This window comes from Daktulosphaira vitifoliae, unplaced genomic scaffold (assembly GCF_025091365.1).
Source record: "Daktulosphaira vitifoliae isolate Bord-2020 unplaced genomic scaffold, ASM2509136v1 Scaffold_1, whole genome shotgun sequence".
Lineage (NCBI taxonomy): Eukaryota > Metazoa > Arthropoda > Insecta > Hemiptera > Phylloxeridae > Daktulosphaira > Daktulosphaira vitifoliae.
The window spans coordinates 24,815,930-24,822,541 of NW_026099572.1; the positions used below are offsets into that span (position 1 = coordinate 24,815,930).

Sequence of the window (6,612 nt, forward strand, 5' to 3'; positions counted from 1 at the left end):
TAAGATGTCGGGACAAATTTTTTTTTTTTATTTTATAGTACATGAAATAAGCTATAATTTGATATATGTTTAAAGGACGCAATATTTCCGGAACATTTTCAAAAGTTCAGTTGATAAAGTTCTATTTTTTATACAATGTTTCAAAGTTTGAACCCCCCCTATATAAAGGGAAATTGTCTAATTTTAATAAAAAGTATGTCAAATGGAAGATGTACNAATTTTAATAAAAAGTATGTCAAATGGAAGATGTACATATAATGTATTTAGAAAAAAAAAATTTGTGCTGATACATACATTTTTTGAAAAGTTATAGCATTTTTAAGTTGAAAATTAAAAATCGAAAATTTTAACACAAAAATAGTGTTTTTTTAACTACGGCAACCGTTTACATGCAGAAGATAAAGTGTCGGGACAAATTTTTTTTTTTCATTTTATAGTACATAAAATAAGCTTTAATTTGATATATGTTTAAAGGACGCAGTATTTCCGGAACATTTTCAAAAATTAAGTTGAAAAAGTTAGTTTTTGTAAAAAAGTTGCAATTTTAAATCCCCCCCCATGAGCAGGTTAAGTGTTAAATTTTCAAAAAAATTATATCAAATGAAAGGAAAATATCTAAGGTTTTAGTTTAAAAAAAAATTATGTTGATTTGTTGATTTTTGAAAAAGTTATGGAAGTTTTAAGAAAAAAAAGTGAAAAAAATGACAAAATTTGTCGATTTTTAAATTTGTAATTTTTTTGGATATTTCCCCCATTTGCGGGGAACGAGGGAAAATTTTTAAATTTTTAAGGGTAATGTCTTCAACTAGATACAATTTGTGATCTTTTGACGTATTGTTAAAAGAAATCGGTCCAGTGAGAGCTGAGAAAAAGTAGTGACAGAAAAAAAAAAAAAAAAAAAAATAAACACATCATGGTAAAATTAATACCTTCTCAGCTTCGCATCGAAGCTAAAACTTTAAGACATACTCAGGCATAATGGAGTTGCTTGGGTAATCTTGTAGTAATTAATTATTATCAATAGCTAGTTAAATATTCACAATGTGACTATTTACTATTGTAATATTCTATTTTATATTTTGCGTACACATATTGTTAATTTGTAATATATCCGTTCAATTTAAATTAAGATTTTGGCCGAATAATATAATCTTAAATAAAATTGAAAATTTTAATGATGATTAATTAGTTATTTTTTTCATCTGAACAAATTTTTTATTTTTATTTCACAAAACAATTAACCAATAAAAATCAACAGGATTTCCTTCTAAACCCAATATGTGCTTTTAAAAATCTCTAGTACACTTAATGAGAATTTATATCTTGAGATTAATAGGTTCACATATAAAATTATGAGAATTTTTTTCCATAATAATTTTTTGTTGAAAAATATTTGCCCAATTTTATTCACGTATGTAAGATTTTATATTATATAAACTAATAACAGTTTTATAAATACTTATATCATTTTAACTGTAAGACTTATTTTTTTAATACATAATAGGAAATTTTATTTTATTGTTCTTAAATAGAAAATTTAGTACTTCAATTAAAAATAAAATAATTGCTAAAGTATATTAAATAAAGAAAATATTGTATGCATTTATTTATGATTAATCATTGTAAATTACAATTAAGTGAAGTTTTTTAATTTATTTTTACACTATATATATTCAGATTAATACCTGTAGAAAATGTTAAAATTAGCATATTTTTCATTTTTGTAAGTATAGTATATTCGATGCCTTTCATTTTATTAATAATTATTTAGTACTTAAATTGAGCAGAAAACAAATAAGGATGGAGCTCCTCTTCTAAAATGAAAAAAATATATTAATTAAAAAATTCTGTAGTATATAAAATGACTATAAATGTCTTTAAGATATTATATAATTTAAAGTAAAAATGTTTAAACTATTTAGAATAGAGTAAACAGTCTGTACAAGTGGAAACGTGTATGCTTCTATATTTGTATTAATAAAGTTTTTTACTTATTCATTGTTAATTTGTTCATATTAAAAATTCTCCCGTTCCACTTAAATTAGGGAAATCATCCAAAAAATTACAATGTTTATGGGTAAATTTCGACATTTTTTTATCTTAATATGATATACTAGATAAAATATTCACACTTTGGGTATTCTTTTATGCGATTTAATAAAAAACCTAAGTACAGGAAGGGTTTGAAAATAAAACCAGCCACGTATGTTAAATATATTTTTATCATACACAATTTTTGAAAATATCCAGAAACGACTGACGTAAATTAAACTTATATAAAATTAAAGATTTTGAAACATACTATAAGATTTAAAAAAATGTGTATTATTTAATTAAAAATTATGAGGTATTAGCCGTCAAAGTAAAAAATTCACAATTTTTTTAATAAAAACAACTTATTTAAAGTATTTTTTTTGTTTTAATTAAACATCTTCACAATTAATAATGGTATAGAACTAATTTTTATACCAAAATATGCAGAAAATCGTTTATAAACAGTTATAATATAGTTTTATTTAAATAGTTTAAAAAATTTAATTTTAATAAGCTATTAATTAACTCAAAAGGACCGAAAAATAACTCGTTTTAATGTCCAGTCGACAATACGTGATAGACTAGGGTGACCCTAAGCACATGAGGGGTTTTTTTTTTAAATATTTGTTAGTGCCACCCCCTAGAATTATTCGAATACATGAAAAAATAAATTGTACGAAATTTGGAGACGACTGGTCAACTCTAAGACGTGCCCCAAGGGGATTAAAAATAATCCCCAAGGGTGATTTTTTAGTTTTTTATGTCTATCTCAAAAAATTATATAAACTTGTAATAAAAATACATAATGAACGAATATTATTTAAATAATTAACTCTTTGATTGATAATTCAAATTGGCCGCGAAACAAAACAAATTTTCAAACAATAAATGGCCATCCAACGAGCATAATGGATTGGGCCAGGAATTTTAAAATAAATTCTATGTAAATCTGTTTCACCAAAAAATATTATGACCAATTCTAAAAGTTCCTTATAGTCATCTCGAGGTTGGTATTTTTTAATAGTTCAAAACTAAATTTCAAAATATCGTCTTTTTTTGTTTTTAATTTTTCTAAAATAACAGTATCTTCTAGTCCACTTATGTAATTTGTTTTAATTATATTTTGCCAAGACTTTTGGAATTTATTGAAAATAGGAACATGTGGTTCAGATGACGTATTAAATTTTACTTCAAAAACACTTTTCAATATAATTTCATAAATGTGATGTCTGCATGGTAAGTATACACATATCATGCCCTAACAACTGCATGGAATTTATTTTAAAATTCCTGGCCCAATCCATCATGCTCGTTGGATGGCCAAGGCCATTTATTGTTTGAAAATTTTTTTGTTTCGGGGCCAATTTAAATTGTCAATCAATGAGTTAAATATTCGTTCATTATGTATTTTTATAACAAGTTTATATATTAAACAATGCTTTAGTGCACCAATGCTGCATTAGCGCCAAATTTAGATTTACAATTTATTAAAAATATAATTGATTATGAACCAATAGATAAAGATATTTCTAAAGTAGTTTTAAAAAAAAATTTCGGGTCACTTATGGTACTTAGTATCCGAATCGGCAGCATTGGCATTTTTTGATGATTTATGTGAAGATACTAAAATTAAAATAGTAAACTCATTTTACTAAGAAGATCTATGTACAAACAAACGTATAGTAGTAGGAGTAAATGAAATTTATGATTTTAAAAATAAAAGTATAGATGATTTTATTTCAACTGAGTCAAAAAAATTGTTTGATAGATATGACATTGAAACAGATTTTTTAAATATCAATCCTTTGTTGTGGAAAGACAACAGTTAATATATCAGAGGAAAAATAATAATAAATATTTTAAAAGTTATAAATGATTTGGCAGAGAGGGGCGTGAAACTTATAGAAGAGTATAATAATATTTTAACAAAATACGAAGCACAAAAACAATACCTATTACAGATTGTTACAGAATACCGGCGTTGTTTTCCTAATTGCAATAAAAGCACATTATGCCTAGAATTTTAAAAAAGATAAATTATTTAAAATATGTAGTAAATTTTTTTAGTACGTTTTTTTTTTGTAAACAGTTTCTGATTGTATATAAATTTGTAAGTTAACATTATTTTAGCTTCAATGTGAAACTGAAACGGTATTAATTTTACTCTGTTTTTTTTTTTAATTAAAATTAAAAAAATTGTAGGTTTTGAATAGTAAATAATAGAAAAATGTTGAATTAAAAATGTATAGAGAACTAAATTTAAAACAACGGTTAAATTATTATTTTTTATGTTTTTACAGTGAACGATTTATAAATTAACAATTTTAATGGTAAGAATAGAACATATACGTTTTTTTTTTCAGGGCTAAATAAGAACTTTTCGAAAATTTTTGTAAATATACTTTTTATAGAAAAATTGTATACCTACAAAAAAATCCAAATAAACATTTTCACAAAAGCTAAAGTTTTTGAGATAGACATAAAAAACTAAAAAATCACCCTTGGGGGTTATTTTTATTCCCCTTTGGGCACGTCTTAGAGTTGACCAATCGTCTACAAATTTCGTACAATTTATTTTTTCATGTATTCGAATAATTCTAGGGGGTGGCACTTTGTAGTTTTTAAATTTTATAAATTAGGGACACCCTACTATAACACGTACAGACTCGGGATCAAATCTCACTGACTGAAGAAATTTTTTTTCACTGTTTTCTCTTTGAATTATTAATATAATGTAATATTTGTTAAATTTTTTTTACATTTTATGTACCTATAGAGTTTTATTTGCATCCAAAGCACATTTAGACGATACAAATTATCGATTGTCTAATAGTAAAAATATGATTAATATAAAACAATATTTTATACACATAAATATAACTTTTACTATTAACCAGGTAAGAGTATATTTATAAAGAGATGATAATTAGGAATTAAATATATATAAAATCATTATATATTTTAATTTAATCTTTTGTTATTTTCAAAAAAATGTATGTTTGTTATAGGACAAAGAGTCATAGTCTATTGAATAAATAATAATTTATAATTTTATTTTTTATTATTATTAATTTTGATTATTAAATAGTAATTCAAAAATAATAACATAAAAGTTTTAAATATACGTAAATATTAATCAATAAATATAATTCAATTCAAATGAATAAATTTTATTCAATGAAAAAAAAAAATTATTAACTTTACTCCTTCATAAAATATGAACTCCACGCAAAACCTAGCACATTCAATGTTAAACCTTTTAAAAATCTCCCTTTATAATTTATAAACTTTTACTCGGTTAATATAAAAAATAGATTATATTTATTACTATAAAAAAATTTTCAAATATTACTAAAATTAATAATTCAAAGAGAAAACTGTGAAAAAAGCAAAAAGTTTTCATCAGACAATGAGATTTGATCCCGAGTCCGTACGTTGAATAAGACCACGTATTCTCGACTGCACCACAAAACATATCATTTACTGAAAGAAAAACGACCCTATTTAAGCTATTTAATTCAATTTACTCGATTCAGGTGGGGCATTAGCAAAAAATTCCAAATATGTCTCATTCTGTATTCAATATAGATTAGATCTATATAAATTTTATGAAAATCGGTTCTCCATCACTATGACCTCCCCTTGTAAGTCATATAATGCATTATATGACTGCCAGGGTAGTTGCTCCCTGTCCATCATTTTCCTAATATTATCAAATTTTATTACACAGTAGTTAGTTGGTAGGTATATATTGTTTAGTAATTGAAGAAAAACATATTTTGAGTCGAAAAATAAAAATGATTTTAAAATTTGTATTTAAGAAAACTGTTTTTTTTACAATGAACCTTAAAGAATCCAACTTTAAGGTTTTTTTACGCCATATATGTATTTTTTTTAATTTTTAATTACTTTTGAACATTTTTGTAACACTGGCTAACCACAGTAGTTTACTGGTTACTCTCTCCTAATGATAGTACAATTTTTCCTTTTCATCCTAGACGCAATCATTTGAAATAGTAGTTGTGCGTTTATTTGGAAAACCATATATATATATAAAGAAAACAACGTTATATATTCATTGTGTGATCGGTTGATATGAATGATAAGAAGATGTATGCTCTTATCATCATAGCAGTCGACACACATGATATAGTTAGTGTATTACAAATTACTTATTTTTCTTTTGCAACTTTTAAATAATTTTAATTATAACATCTTAATGAATATTATACTATGACACGGACCGCGTCGTTCTCTATACACGGAACCCCGCGACCCGTGACACCTGTATCAGCCGCCGCCCTTCTACGTGCATATGGTAGTTTGACTGACGACGACCGCGTGCGATACGCCACGGTACAAAGTCCAGCAAGTGCCGCACGTCCAGCTACGACCCGCCGCAAATACACGTGAAGTCATCTCCGTGACACCGTTCGACACACATCGGCCTTTTCCGCATCGTCAATCAGTGCCTAATCTCGTGTCTGTTTATCTTAACTTGTGTTTTCTTTTCGTCTTTTAGTAATTGTGTACATTATTTAAAATAATTTAAAGTGTATATATATATATATATATATA

At 25.2% G+C, this 6,612-nt stretch overlaps 1 protein-coding gene across 1 annotated transcript in view; it reads right to left on the reverse strand.

Annotated features, from left to right (window-relative positions):
- Positions 1-1,577: 1,577 nt before the first annotated feature.
- Positions 1,578-6,612, reverse strand: part of LOC126896883 (uncharacterized) — a 17,499-nt gene continuing 12,464 nt past the window's right edge. The window contains exon 5 of the mRNA XM_050670035.1: positions 1,578-1,814. The gene's annotated coding sequence lies outside the window, so the exon portion shown is untranslated. The remainder of the gene's footprint in view (positions 1,815-6,612) is intronic.